The sequence below is a fragment of the Lygodium microphyllum genome, chromosome 3, assembly GCF_053477565.2.
Source record: "Lygodium microphyllum isolate KBCC chromosome 3, Lygodium_microphyllum_v1.1.10, whole genome shotgun sequence".
Classification (NCBI taxonomy): domain Eukaryota; kingdom Viridiplantae; phylum Streptophyta; class Polypodiopsida; order Schizaeales; family Lygodiaceae; genus Lygodium; species Lygodium microphyllum.
This window is the reverse complement of record NC_141137.1, coordinates 18,654,991-18,668,495: the sequence shown is the minus strand read 5'-3', so window position 1 is coordinate 18,668,495 and position 13,505 is coordinate 18,654,991.

The window sequence follows — 13,505 nt, the reverse complement described above, 5'->3', positions numbered from 1 at the left end:
GGAGCCTTTGCTCTATTTTTGTTTTCTTGTGGAAATGTCTTTCTTTGTTGTTTGCCTTTCATATGGTTCCTTCATTTCAGTCATTGTAGGTAGGTGAACAACCATAGCTTGCTTATGCATATTCTTTAATACTACAAATTTATTGTGACCAAATATTTCATGCTAAAGTTTACTTGTGCCTACTCCAACAATGGCTATAAAAGCACTTAGCTTATATAGGTTGTTTCTTTTTTCTCATTTGCCATCTATTTTACCAATGCTATTTTGAATTTATGTACCTATCTTAGTGGGCATTAAGCTTTTTGACTTTACCATTTGCAACAACAATGGAAATAGTACTCGTCCCCTCAATAGGGTATTTTGCATTGCTCCAAACTATCATAATAATAGGTTCTTGCAGAGGCTACATAAAATTGTATAAACATTTCTTATTGGTCATGTGACAGTAGACACCATTTATCCAATACCCATGAATCAGTGATAGATGTTTATTGTGCCAAGGAACACGCTTCCTTATTTCAGTTCTATTTCAACCATATTGGTTGTCTTCTTCCCTTTCCTTTTTAGGATACCATTCTTTTCATCTATCTTCTTAACATGACAATTTGCAACTATATTAGTTGTCTTCTTTCTTTTACTTTTCAAGGTACCAGTCTTTTCATCTACATTCTTGGCATGATAACTTGCAATTACATGCCCTTTCTTCTTATAGTAGAATCACTCTTCTTGAACCTTTTTCTTATCACCCTTCTTCTTTTATTCACCATCACTTTTGGTCCTTTGCCTTTTGCATTGGTAGAGAATGCAACATCTCCATTTTCCTTTTGGGGCTTTAAGCGACAACTCATTCTTCATTAATAATGCATAAAATTTCTCAAACATAAAAGCTTGAGATCCCACTTGAGTGTTAAGGGAAATTACCAATCCATCAAACTTTGGTGGACAAATATGAAGCCACCACCAAGCTACCTTCTTTTTAGTATTTTGTATCCTACCTTCATCCATCCAATTGTGTAGATTCTTGATCTAAGTGATAAATGTTTAAGTTATAACTCCTTCAAAAAACTTATGTACTACTAACCAATTCTCCAAGTTCTAGATCCTTGTTTGGTTTTGTGTCTCTTATTGACTCTTTATTATGTTCCAAGCCTTTGATACCTTAGTTGTATGTCAAATCAAGGGCAAATTATTGTAAGAATATCTTGTAACTAAGGTGCATAGGGCATCTATATTTTTTCATTTCTAAGATCGTAGAAGATCAACATTTGGAGAAATCACTATTCTCAAATTTGATAGGTTAGAGGTAGGTTATGGTTTTGGGTTAATCCCTATATTTACCGTGTTTATCGTAGCACAGAGGAGCAGGAAAATTGAAAAAATGAAATAGCAAAAACAAGCGCAGGATAAAAGAAGAAAAAGGCGCCTTGATCGGTAACCAGACCCTGAAAATTTTAAATGTTTAGGCACGACCCTCAAAAAGTCCCAGTGTCACCCCGAGACAGCAAAAGAGTAAAAGGCACACCATTAAATGTGGAAGCGCTCCCGAATCCTTGTAAAAGAGCGCCAGGCTCGCTCCTGTGCGAATTGTATGCATTAGTTGGGAATATGATAAATTAGAATGGTGGGAAATGAGAAATGGGCTTAGGCCAATGGCTGGCCTTGTAAAAAAGGGGATGACCGCCCAAAAGGGATTTAGGGTTTTGTATATAAAGTTCAAAAGTGAATGAGAAGCTCATTCTTTGGTGTGTGGCAAAAGGAGTCTTCATCTTCTTTTCTTATTCTCTCCTTCTTGCTTGTGTGTGCTCTTGAGAAAGGGAGTGTGAGAGTGTGAGGGAGTGAGTGTGTGGGAGTGAGAGATCAAGTGGGTGAAGCTCTTCACCATCTCCTCTTCTCTTCTCCTATTCTCTTCTCTTCTCTTCTCTCATGCACGCGGCTATGGAGGATGGAGCTTGAAGATGGAGGAGGCTTGAGGATGCTTGAGCTAGCATCAAGAATTGTGGAGCTACCGAGGTGTGCGAGGGAGGAGGCTACTCGCATCGGCATCAAGGTAAGCTCACTACACTCGTAGGATCGACAACGCGTCGGCTAGGAGATAGCCATTAGAGCTTGCTTGGAATGCTTGAAACAATAAGCGGTCCGTGGGTCTTGGTGGTTGAGTGAAAGCTCCCACATTTTGGTTCCGTTGCTGGGACCAACGGATTCAAGCTTGAGCACTTGTGCGCCTCATATCGAGCATCGAAGTAGGGGTTTCATCCCCAAAACGGAGCTTGAAATAAGTAGGAAGTTTGGGTGTTTTTGATCTTCAAAACAAGTAAGTATTTTGGGATATTTTGGTTGTTTGATGATTAGAAAACATGGAGAAATTATTTCAATTTTTTGCTTTCGATTCTTGTTGCGTTTAGAGTAGGCTAACATTAGGAAATCACACCCGAGAGGCATAGGGTTTGCTACTATAAAATAAGGAGAAAATCGGGAAAAACAAGTGGAAAATGGAGGAAATGCTCATTTGAATGTGTAGGAATCGCAAGGAGAGTGATCGATAACATCCCGGTAATGTCCAACAGGGATATAAGTTCTTGGAGGGCAAGGAAATCCTCATTTGCAACTAGTTGTGTGTGTGTGTGTGTGTGTGTGTGTGTGTGTGTGTGTGTGTGTGAGAGAGAGAGAGAGAGAGAGAGAGAGAGAGAGAGCTTGGGTGACCCATTTCGATCGATCAGTGCGAGAAGTTACATTGCTATCACCGATCCCCAGGTATATAGATATCTTCCCTATCACTCCAGCATCATTTCTGTTGAATCTTGTAGCTTGTAATAATCAATACCTTAAGATTTTTTACGAGTTCATGCTTGAAAGTGCATTCGGGTCAGCGGAATTGGACACCCGATCTAGTGTCCGATTCTGAGAATCGGACGCTCGGACATGTCCGATCGGACCACTCAGACCAACCCGTCCGATTTTGGAAATTGGACCACCTGTCCGATCGGACGCCTCGTCCGATCGAGGTAATCGAACCCACCCATGTCCGATTCGTAGAATCGGACCCATGGATTAGGACACATCAGCAATCGGACCACCCACCTGGTCCGATCTTTGAAAATCGGACACTTGACCCCTATCCAATTCTGAGAATCGGATAGCTCAAAATCGAACCCACCTGGTCCGATTCTGAGATTCTGAGAATCGGACCACTGGTAAATTGGACGTCCGATTCTCGGAATCGGACACACCCTTAGGCAAAAAAAAAAAAAAAAGAAAATATCAAAAATTGACCCCCACGACCGACTAGAAGCGCAACCCGCTCCGGGACAACATAGCGAATGCCTTGTAGGCAGTTCCCGACGTAGGAGTCATGACCAAGGGACAGGGGAACAGTGCTGGAGCACTCCACATCAACCTGACGCATCGAGAACATAAATCCAATCGTAGAACCTGTGATTGACCCTCGAGTGAACAGCAAGAAGCAGCGCAGACCCTAGAATCCGCTAGAACGACTAGGACTTGGGCGACGAAGCTTATTAGGCCCGAGACGAGACAAGAGGGCGTAAGCATATAGAGATTGTTTGCCGCACTCACATTGAATTCCGCACTTGAAGTACACATAAGAAAGTTGAAAGCCTAATTGACTACAAGTGCACGAGAAATGACACACACTGAGTGATCATAAATTGAGGATTGTATTCAATAATTCAAGGAACTCACTCAGATAAAACCACTCAAGGAACCTACGAGTAGGAGAGAACCAAGACATAGACAAACCATCAAAGTGCAGAGTAGGACCAAGCAAGGAGTGCCAATGACGTGGATCTAATCTCAACTCAAAAGCATTCCGGAGCATAAACAAGACATGTGGCATAGTCCAAATACATCATGACATCATACCGAGTAGTCGGGAGCACCCCGTGACCAATAGGCATAACCCAACTGTAGCATAAATAGCTTCAGCCATGAAGTTTCCAGTAGTATATATCCTCTATAAACTAAGCAAATCAGTGCTCAATCCAATCTCAAATCCATAGGCAAACCATAGACATACATTCCCGTATGTATAGGCACCAACTGGGAATAATCGGGCATCAAATGCCAAGATCTGTAAGCATAAAATTGAAGTAATAGGTGGCCGCCTTGTTTTGGACAGATCTGGGATTGTTCAAAATAGTCAATGGCTGAACTAAATTAGCTCCAAATGCGTCTCACATAAGAGATGCTATCTCAGACCTGAAATCTGTTGCAGAATATTTTGTCATAAAAATTTTGGCAAATCCGACATCGCATCGCATCCGGAGCGTGCGAAAACCTCAATTTAGACTCTTACTCGTCCTGAATCGGGTTTCGAATGCTTGAGATATGACAAAAAGAGTAATTTTTGGGCCAGATTTTGAAACAGGCGCAAAAAAAAACGTGAGCTGGCTTGGGGGGTCTGCTGCCCCATGTGTCAACGGGAGCTTAAGAGAATGAGCTATGGCTGCCGAGAAGGAGACCCAATGCGAGTGGGGAGTCAATGGGAAGCTAAGAATGGCACGAGCCAAGGTCAAGAGTCGGAAGCCATGCTCTGATACCAGTTAAAAGGTGAGAAGGATCGAAGCTTGCACTCGAGAGCTATGGTGGGAGAGCAAGAGCAAGAAAGAGAGAGACAAGAAATGGGAACTCCAGCAATCACAAAGTGTGACTGGGCCTTCCTTTATTCAAACTATCACTAAAAGAATAAAGAATAAAGTGATGGTGACGGGCACCCGCCACCTGCAGTGTGTAGTGGCAGTGACTGTCAGTGTAGTAATACACGGGCGGCTAGGCAGAGGCGCCTTTACCCCCAATAGAGAGAAGTAAAGGATCTAATTGACTTGGAAGAAGCACTTGCAAACCCAACGTGGAGATCAACTATACAAGTTGTGTATATTAGTATAATGAAGAATGACACCTAGAAGCCAGTGGATCAACCACCCAAAAGAAAGATCATTAGTATAAGCAAGTTTAAAATGTAAATTACAAGGTCGATGGAACCTTAGAAAAGTACAAAGTCATATTAGTTTTAGTTGCACATGGATTTTCATAAGTTAAAGGGTTTGATTTTCAAGAATCGTTTGGTCCAACTACTAGAATGACCAATGTTCGCACAATACTTGTCACTCATAAGAAGTGGACAACTTACTAAATGGATGTTAAATCAACATTCTTAAATGGTGACCTCAAGGGAGAGATATACTAACTCAACCATTAAGGTTTGAAGCCCCTTGAGAACAAAGTTTGTAAGCCGAAAAGGCATTATATGGGTTGTAACAAGCCCTTGGAGCATGGTACCAATTGATAGATACGTTTTTTTAGGCTTAAATTTCAAAATATGTGCTTCAAATACTAATTTGTATGTTTATAGGGATGCTAAAAAGCTTGTAGTGATTGTCCTATATATGGATGACCTTCTTATGATAGGTAACTATGGAAATATGTTTTATCAAACTCAAAAGGAAGGCATTGAGCTCTAAGTTGGAAATGATAGACTTATAGTATGGTACCAATAGATGGATAAGTTAACTTTAAGCTTAAACTTCAAAACATGTGTCTCAAATGCTAACTCGTACATTTAGGGGGATGTTGAAAAGTCTATAGTGACTATCCTATATGTGGATGACCTTGTTATTACATGTGGCTATAAAGAGATGATCCATCAAACTTGAAAGGCATTGAGCTTAGAATTTGAAAAGATAAACTTAGGCTTATTTCACTATTCTTTGGGGTTGAAGTCTAGTAAGATCTAGGAAAAATATTTATCCCCTAGGAAAAGTATACAAAGGAGATCTTAAAAGTATTTGGCACAACTCATTGCAAGGAGCTAGGTACACCTATGGAGGCCAATATAAGTTATCCATAGAGGATGTATAAGTACTAGTAGACATTGGGAGGTACAAGAGTTTAGTATGTAGTCTCATTTATTTGTGCAATGCTAAGCATTATATTAGTTTTGGTTTTGGTGCTTGAGCATGTTCTCAAACAAACCCCACCAGAGCCATTAGAAAACTGGGATGTGGGTGCTAAGATGTTTGAAGTGAACTCTCAACTATGGTATCGCATACACTTCTAAAACTTTCATGACAATAAATTGTGACTTAGACTAAGTAGAAGATAAGGATTCTAGGAAGTTGGTATTTGGCTATTATTTTTCTTTGAATACAAGAATTTTCTATTGGATTAGTAAGAAGCAACCAATAGTGGTGTCACCTTCTACTAAAGCAAAGTACAAGAAAGCTTATTTTGCTACATGTTAAGTGTTGGAGCTACATGGAGAATGGAGATCACACACATACACACACACACACACTAAAGACACTATATTTGTGGTGCCTCAAATTCCTTTATTGTGAGTAGCACCTTATTGTCTTATCACTCAAAGAACAGAGAATGAGTGTGTACATATATAGTTAGGGTTAGTAAGTAAGATAGGTAGTTGGCTACATTAACATTTACACCAACATTAAATAATATGGTTAAGGAGGATCCTATGGTTTATTGAAGTACAAGATGAAGATTCAGTTGTGCCAAGATGTGATAACCAAAATTGCATCACCGTTGCCAAAACTCCAATGTTTCATATATGTACCAAACATTTAGTATCACTATGTCTGTGATTTTATCAAGGATAGAATAGTAGAGTTGGTTTATTGTCCAAGAGAGAAGTATGCAGCATATATCTTATGAAGGATTTGCTTGAAATTCATCTTTAGAGACTTTGTGTTGGGCCAAGCATTATGTAATTTTTATAGTACTCTTCCAAGTCTTGTCAAGGTCAGCTTTATCACACTTAGTCGGATTGATTATAGTCTAGTGTATGAGATTACCACCTAGACAATAAGGGAAAACGTACAAGGAAGATTCCCTCCTATGGTGGCATGAGGCCAATTTGGGACTTTAATCATGTTAACATTAAATCCATGTTTATCTAAGACGAGAGAGGATATCCTTGGCAATTGTTTGCAAAGTGACCTTCTTGGCCAAGTGCTAGATTACTGATATAGACCTAGGAGTCATAGATCCCTTAGGTGGGATCCTAGTGGATTGACACCTTGATGTTCCACTTGAGATAGACTCCAAGGCCAACTGACTAGCTAAGTCTATGAATCTTAAGGGGCCCAAAAGGTTTTGCTTATTAGAAAAGGCATCAAGTGACTATTAAGTGTCTCCTTCCTTGGCATGGCAAGGTGTGGGTATCTCACACTCAAAGAGCTTTCATAATATAGTAAGTGACTTCACTTATAGGAATGCATAGTTAAGGACCCAAGTGAAAACCAAGGTTTATTATAAATAATAATTGAAATTTTATTCATATATCTCAATTATGTACATGTGGGAGGAAGAATAAATGCAATTTACTTTTGTGCATGTGGGCACATGCTTTTGAAAATAGAGGTACGTTCATCTAACTCACCAATGATAATTGAGCCTCTCTCTCTCTCTCTCTCTCTCTCTCTCTCTCTCTCTCTCTCTCTCTCTCTCTCTCTCTCTCTCTCTCTCTCTCTCTCTCTCTCTCTCTCTCTCTCTCTCTCTCTCTCTAGAATTTAAAGTTCATTGTCATTCACTTATTGCCTCTATCCATCTTTAACCATAGGAAGGTTGAGAAGAAGAAGTAAGAATATGATGCATAAGCATGGAATATGTATGCCTAACAATGCTCTTAACGTGACTAAGCATAACTTGGGGATGTGAAGCACACTTTGTTTTAATAATGTCACAGAAAGTACATGTGTAGTGCTTCAAAGTTGCAACTTAGTACCTTATATATAGGGTATCAAAGTTTTTTAATTAGAAATAATTAGAGTAGACCTTTGGGGTATGTCAAGGTTGGTTTCCTTGTGCCTCCACTAGCCATTACTCTCACCAATGCTTGTAGAGAAAAATTGAAAATTTTATAGTAATCAAGTGGGTATATATAACATGATCCTTATGTGTGAACCCTCTTGCCACATGAAATCTTAGGGCGTGAAGTGCCCTATCTACTAGCAACATTGAAGTGAAGCATAAGCTTAGTGCCACGCTTTGTGTAGCCTAGGTGCAAAGCATGTAGTAAACAACATAAAGACAAGCATTGTGAGAGTGACTTACAATCAAAAGATCATGTTAAAAACATCTTCACAATTTAGAAGTTAGAAACTTGAAGATATATTTATCAAATAGAAAGTTGAAGTCAAAGGTCAAAGACGCAAGATCACATTCAAAAGTTAAATGAGATAAACATATAGGAAATCCCAATAATCTCGCCTTGCCCAAGCTATATAAGCTCAAAGCTTCTAGCCATGAGACACAATCGACTTGGTCTTAATTACTGATTAGGCAAGGCAGAGGGGCATAGAGTGACATCTCTAATATTTGATATATATTAATACAAGGTTTTGAAGGTGCCATGTGTCTGCTAGGGGTGCCACGTGGTAATTGCTTATCGCCCCCTGAAACCTTCTAAGTTATTTTTAAAAATAAAAAAAGGCTTGCTTGACTACTAGTTTTACCTTCTCTCAAGCCTAGCTATTCTTCTCAATTCTTTGTCCTTCTTCTCATTCTTCTTCTATTCTCTTACATATGCTTTTTTCTATCCACCTCTAATGCACAAATTGGATGTTGTATGCGCGCGTAGTGAACGTTGGAAGGTTCCCAAGAACAAAGAACCCTACAAAAGCTTCATTAAAGCAATAAAAGAGTTTGTACGACACGAGACAAAAAGACCAATTAGGTGCAATCTCCCCCCATGCCTTGTGTGAGTGTTTCATAAGGCATGTATTTATAGATTTATTAATCTCCAAGCTCAAAAAATAGCCTAATTTACAATTAGCTTGCTTTTGGCTTTTGTGTTTACTTTTTCCCAAATAAAGAGTAAAGCGTTTGGGCATCCAGAAATCAGGTTGTGCCCAAATACAATGTCAAATAATGAAATATTTAAACCGAGCATTTATGCCATACAAAATAATAAATATTTGTCAAGCGCTTTAATAAATAAGCGCACCCAAATAAATATTGATGCTACGCTTTTAGTAATAAGATGCGCGCCCATCAAAAATAATAATTCTTCTAGGTAATCTAAATACACGCCATCGCCGAGTGCTTCCCAACACCACCATTGCCTGCTCTACACATCAATTGAAGCATTCACAATTGTTAGAAAATAATAAGATAAAACCCACAAAAGTGAATACCTAGTAGCCTTCAGCTACAAAATAATTAAATAGGTTGGAACTCTGTCCTAACTTTAATTTAATACGAGTGCACTCTAAACTCATAAATTTCCATTAATTTAATATGTATTTTGCAGAATCGCCTACTGTGGAATCATCCACATGCACATTAAAATAATCTGACGCCCGAAAAGAACATGCGTCCCTGTCAACTTCTCGCACAAGGAATCCACCTTGTATATGAGCCCCAGTAAATAAATATAGTTTTACGAAATCCACCGAAAAACCTCATGTCCCCGTGGTGGGATAGCAATTGCCCTCAATTACTATTAGCTTAATGTGGAGTGAGCAGTGAGAGGTAAGGACTTAGATCGCGAGCGTGCATTCATTGGGCTTCTTCAATAATATGCTTTTTAAACTTAACCAAATATCTAGAATATCTATGGCTAGTTCTAGTGATCATAAAGTCAGTGTCTAGAATAGTTTCAGATTCAAGGATTTCAGTTTCTTCTTCTAACAAAGGAGGGTTTTCATAGACAAGGTGGACATGTAATTGGCCTCTAAGAGGTCGTGGTAAACTTATATGAAAAGTATTATGTGCTTTCCAATGTTGGGGTAGTTCTAAATTAAATGCATTGTCATTGATCTTGTGAATTATTTTGAAAGGTCCGTAAAATCTAGGTGCTAATTTAACAACAGGGTGTTTCTCAACACTTTGCAATCTTCTCTTTTCAATGCGTAACCAAGCATAATCATCAACATTGAAACTCATGGCTTTTCTTTTCTTATTAGCTTGTTTAGTATATGATTGCTGGGCTTTCGCAATCATATCTTTAACTTGAGCAAAAATAGTAGCATGCATATTTGCAATATCATCAGCAACTTTAACTTTGTTCGACAATGATGTAACAAGTGTAGGCAATCTATGTCCATACATGCTTTCAAAAGGTGCTTTATGTGTAGTTATGTGTGGTGTATTATTATATGCAAATTGAAGTAGATGCAAATGTGTATCCCATGTTTGTGGTTTTGTATGCACGCAAAAAGATCTAGAATTGTACTATTAGTAGCTTCTGTTTGCCCATTGGTTTCAAGATGGAATGTAGATAAGAAATCAATCTTAGTACCTAAATTAGCAAACAAAGTAGTCCAAAAATTGTTACAGAATGTAGAATCGTGATCATAAATAATAACTTTTAGCAAACCATGGTTAGTGAAAACAGTCTTCAAAAACAATTGTGCAGCTTGAGATGCAGTTAATGTTTTCTTACAAGGTAGGAAATATGATTTTTTGCTAAATCGATCTACTATAGTCCAAATCATATCATGATTAGCTTGTGTGTTAGGCAAACCGATTATAAAATCCATTGAAATATGTTCCCATGGATGTTCAGGAATTGGTAAAGGCATTAACAAACTATATTGCTTACCATAGTGTCGCTTGACTCTTTGACAAATTAAACACTTAGAAATAAAGTTAGAAACATTAGATTCCATTTGTGGCCAGTAAAACACTTCAACCAATATTCTTAAAGTGGATATAATACCTCTATGGCCTTCATATGGAGGACAATGAATTTCATGCAACACAAATGGTCTAAATGGAGTAGTGACACATAATCTTTTCTCATAAAACATAAATCCATCAGAATAAGACAAAGAATCAATTGGAATCCAGTTATTAACAACTAATTTGTTTCAATGAGCTTGAAAATTGGGGTCATGGTCATAGGTATCCTTAATAGGAATAAGGAAATCAAAAGATAGAATAAAAATATTATGGATACTTGGTCTTCTACTCAATGCATCAGCAACAATATTCTCTCTACCTGGTTGATATTGGATAAGTGGATGAAAACTTTGAATGAAAGCAACCCATTTAATATGACGATCAGAAATTTGTGGCTGACTAAGGAGATGTATGATACTTTGTTAGTTAGTTTTGATCATAAATTCGGATCCCGTTAGATAATGATTCCATTGACGTAAGGCTTGAACTATAGCTAACAATTCTTTATCATAGATGGGATACTTCAGTTTAGAGGGTTTAAGTTTGCAACTAGAATAGGGTATGGGATGTGAATCTTGTATGAGGACAGCTCCTATTCCCGATTTGCTAGCATATGTGACTACTAGGAAGAATAATAGATTAAAATCAGGTGATTGCGAAACAAGTGCATGTGTTAAAGCATATTTCAATAAATCAAAAGACTTTTGCTGATTGTCAAACCAATGATACATAACACCTTTCTTTAACGATTTCGTTAAAGGTAATGCAAACAATGAATTTTTTTTTACAAATTTTCTATAAAAGCTTGTAAGACCTAAAAAAGAATGTAACTCATGCACATTTTTAGGGATTGACCATTCAAATTTGCCTCTATCTTTTTAGGGTCAACACGAATACCATCAAAAGAAACAATGGGACCTAAGTATATCTAAGTTTGGAAAAATTCACTCTTGTTAGGGTTAGTATATAATTGATTCTCTTTCAACAATTTCAAAACCAAAGATAGATGTTCATAATGCTCATTCTCATTCTTAATGAAAACCAATATGTCATCAAAGAAAACAATCACACAATTCTGATACTTCAAAAATATGCGATTCATCATATGATTGAATGTAGCAGGTGCATTAGTCAAACTAAAAGGCATAACAAGAAATTCATAATGACCAAATTGAGTTCTAAATGCAGTCTTAAAAATGTCAGATGTATCCAATCGTACTTGAGGATATCCAGATTTGAGATCTATCTTGCTAAAAATAGTGGCCCCTTGCAGTTTATGCATGAGGTTGCCTACCCTAGGAATCGGATATCTATTCTTAACAGTGATATTGTTTAGGGCATGATAATCAATGCACATCCTATAGGTATTACTTTTCTTCTTAACTAATACGACATGTACACCAAAAGGAGAACTGTTGGGCCTAATGAGTCCTCGGTTCAACAGTTCTTTAACTTGTGCTTGGATTTCTTTCTATTCAATCTAATTGTGTCTATAAGATGCTTTACATGGTGTTTGAGAACCTGGGATTAAGTCCATTTTATGGTCTTCAAGATGTGTAGGTGGTAAACTAGCTGGCAAATCAACAGCTAAAAAATCTTTAAATTGTGAAAGAAATTGTGCATGCCTAGGATGCATCTAATTTTCCTTAGCTTCAATTTCATTCACCCATACTAAGTATGATTTGCTAGCTTTTCTCAATGCATGTTTAGCCTATGTGTGACTAAGCAAGGGAAATTTGTCAAAGGTGTGCGATCCATGTAATGTGATTTGTTTTCTGTTAATATAAACTTTCATGGAATGTGCGGATATAATCTATGTCCGGATTATATTTGTGACGCCAAGGCATTTCTAAAATAATATCACTAGCTTGCAAAGGCACAACCAATTTCTATGCTCGATATAATCACTAATTTTAATTTCTAAAACATGAACTTCTTGTGTATCATTGTATCCAGTGCCTAAGAATGCAGCCTTTATGCGATAATGAGTTGGAACAGTAGGTAAATTTAATTATTTTACCAGCTTTGTAGAAATAAAATCATGGGTACTTCCATCATCATGCAAAATAATATTTTCTTAACCATGTATAAAATATTTCATCGTTAATAATGAATAAGAATTTGGCATACTTGGTAAAGTATCTGAAGCATCGCCGATATCATCATCATCTTCAATGAAGTCTGGCATATCTTCATGGTCTTTGTCTTCAACCGCTCCCAAGTGATTGATTTGAACAACTTGCTTCTTGGATTGACAATTTATTACTGAGTGTCCAGGTTGATGACACTTGTAGTAAACCATAGGCTTTGCTTTGGAAACATTATTGGTAATGGCTGGAAATTTGAGTATGTTGGGATTTGGCTGGAGAGAAGGCTTAGGGTTTGAATTTGTGTTTGATGGTAAAGCAGGAGGTCGAGTCCAAGGTTTACGGAAAGAAGAAGAAACAAAGAGATTTTGATTGAATCTTTGGAAGTTAGAATTGAATTGCTTTGTACCAAAGTTACCATTAGTTAAAAATTGTTGCGATCTCTTTTCTCGTCCATGAATTTTATCTTCAGCATCATGCCCTAAAGAAATCACATCCTCCAAAGTCTTTGGCTTGACATATTCATTTCCGCATAGAAGTGGCCAAGCAAACCGAACATATACTTGTGCTTGTGGATCACCTCAAGAACATCTTCAAGCATTTGAAGTTGTAGTAAGGCACTCCAAAAATGCTCAGTGTATTGCGGTATGGATTCACAATCTGTTTGTTGCAGAAGATCCCACTGCTTGATTGCTTTTTCATGGAATTGAGGTGGAAAGAAATTCTGCAAAAGTTTCTTTTGAAAGGCCTCCCAAGTAG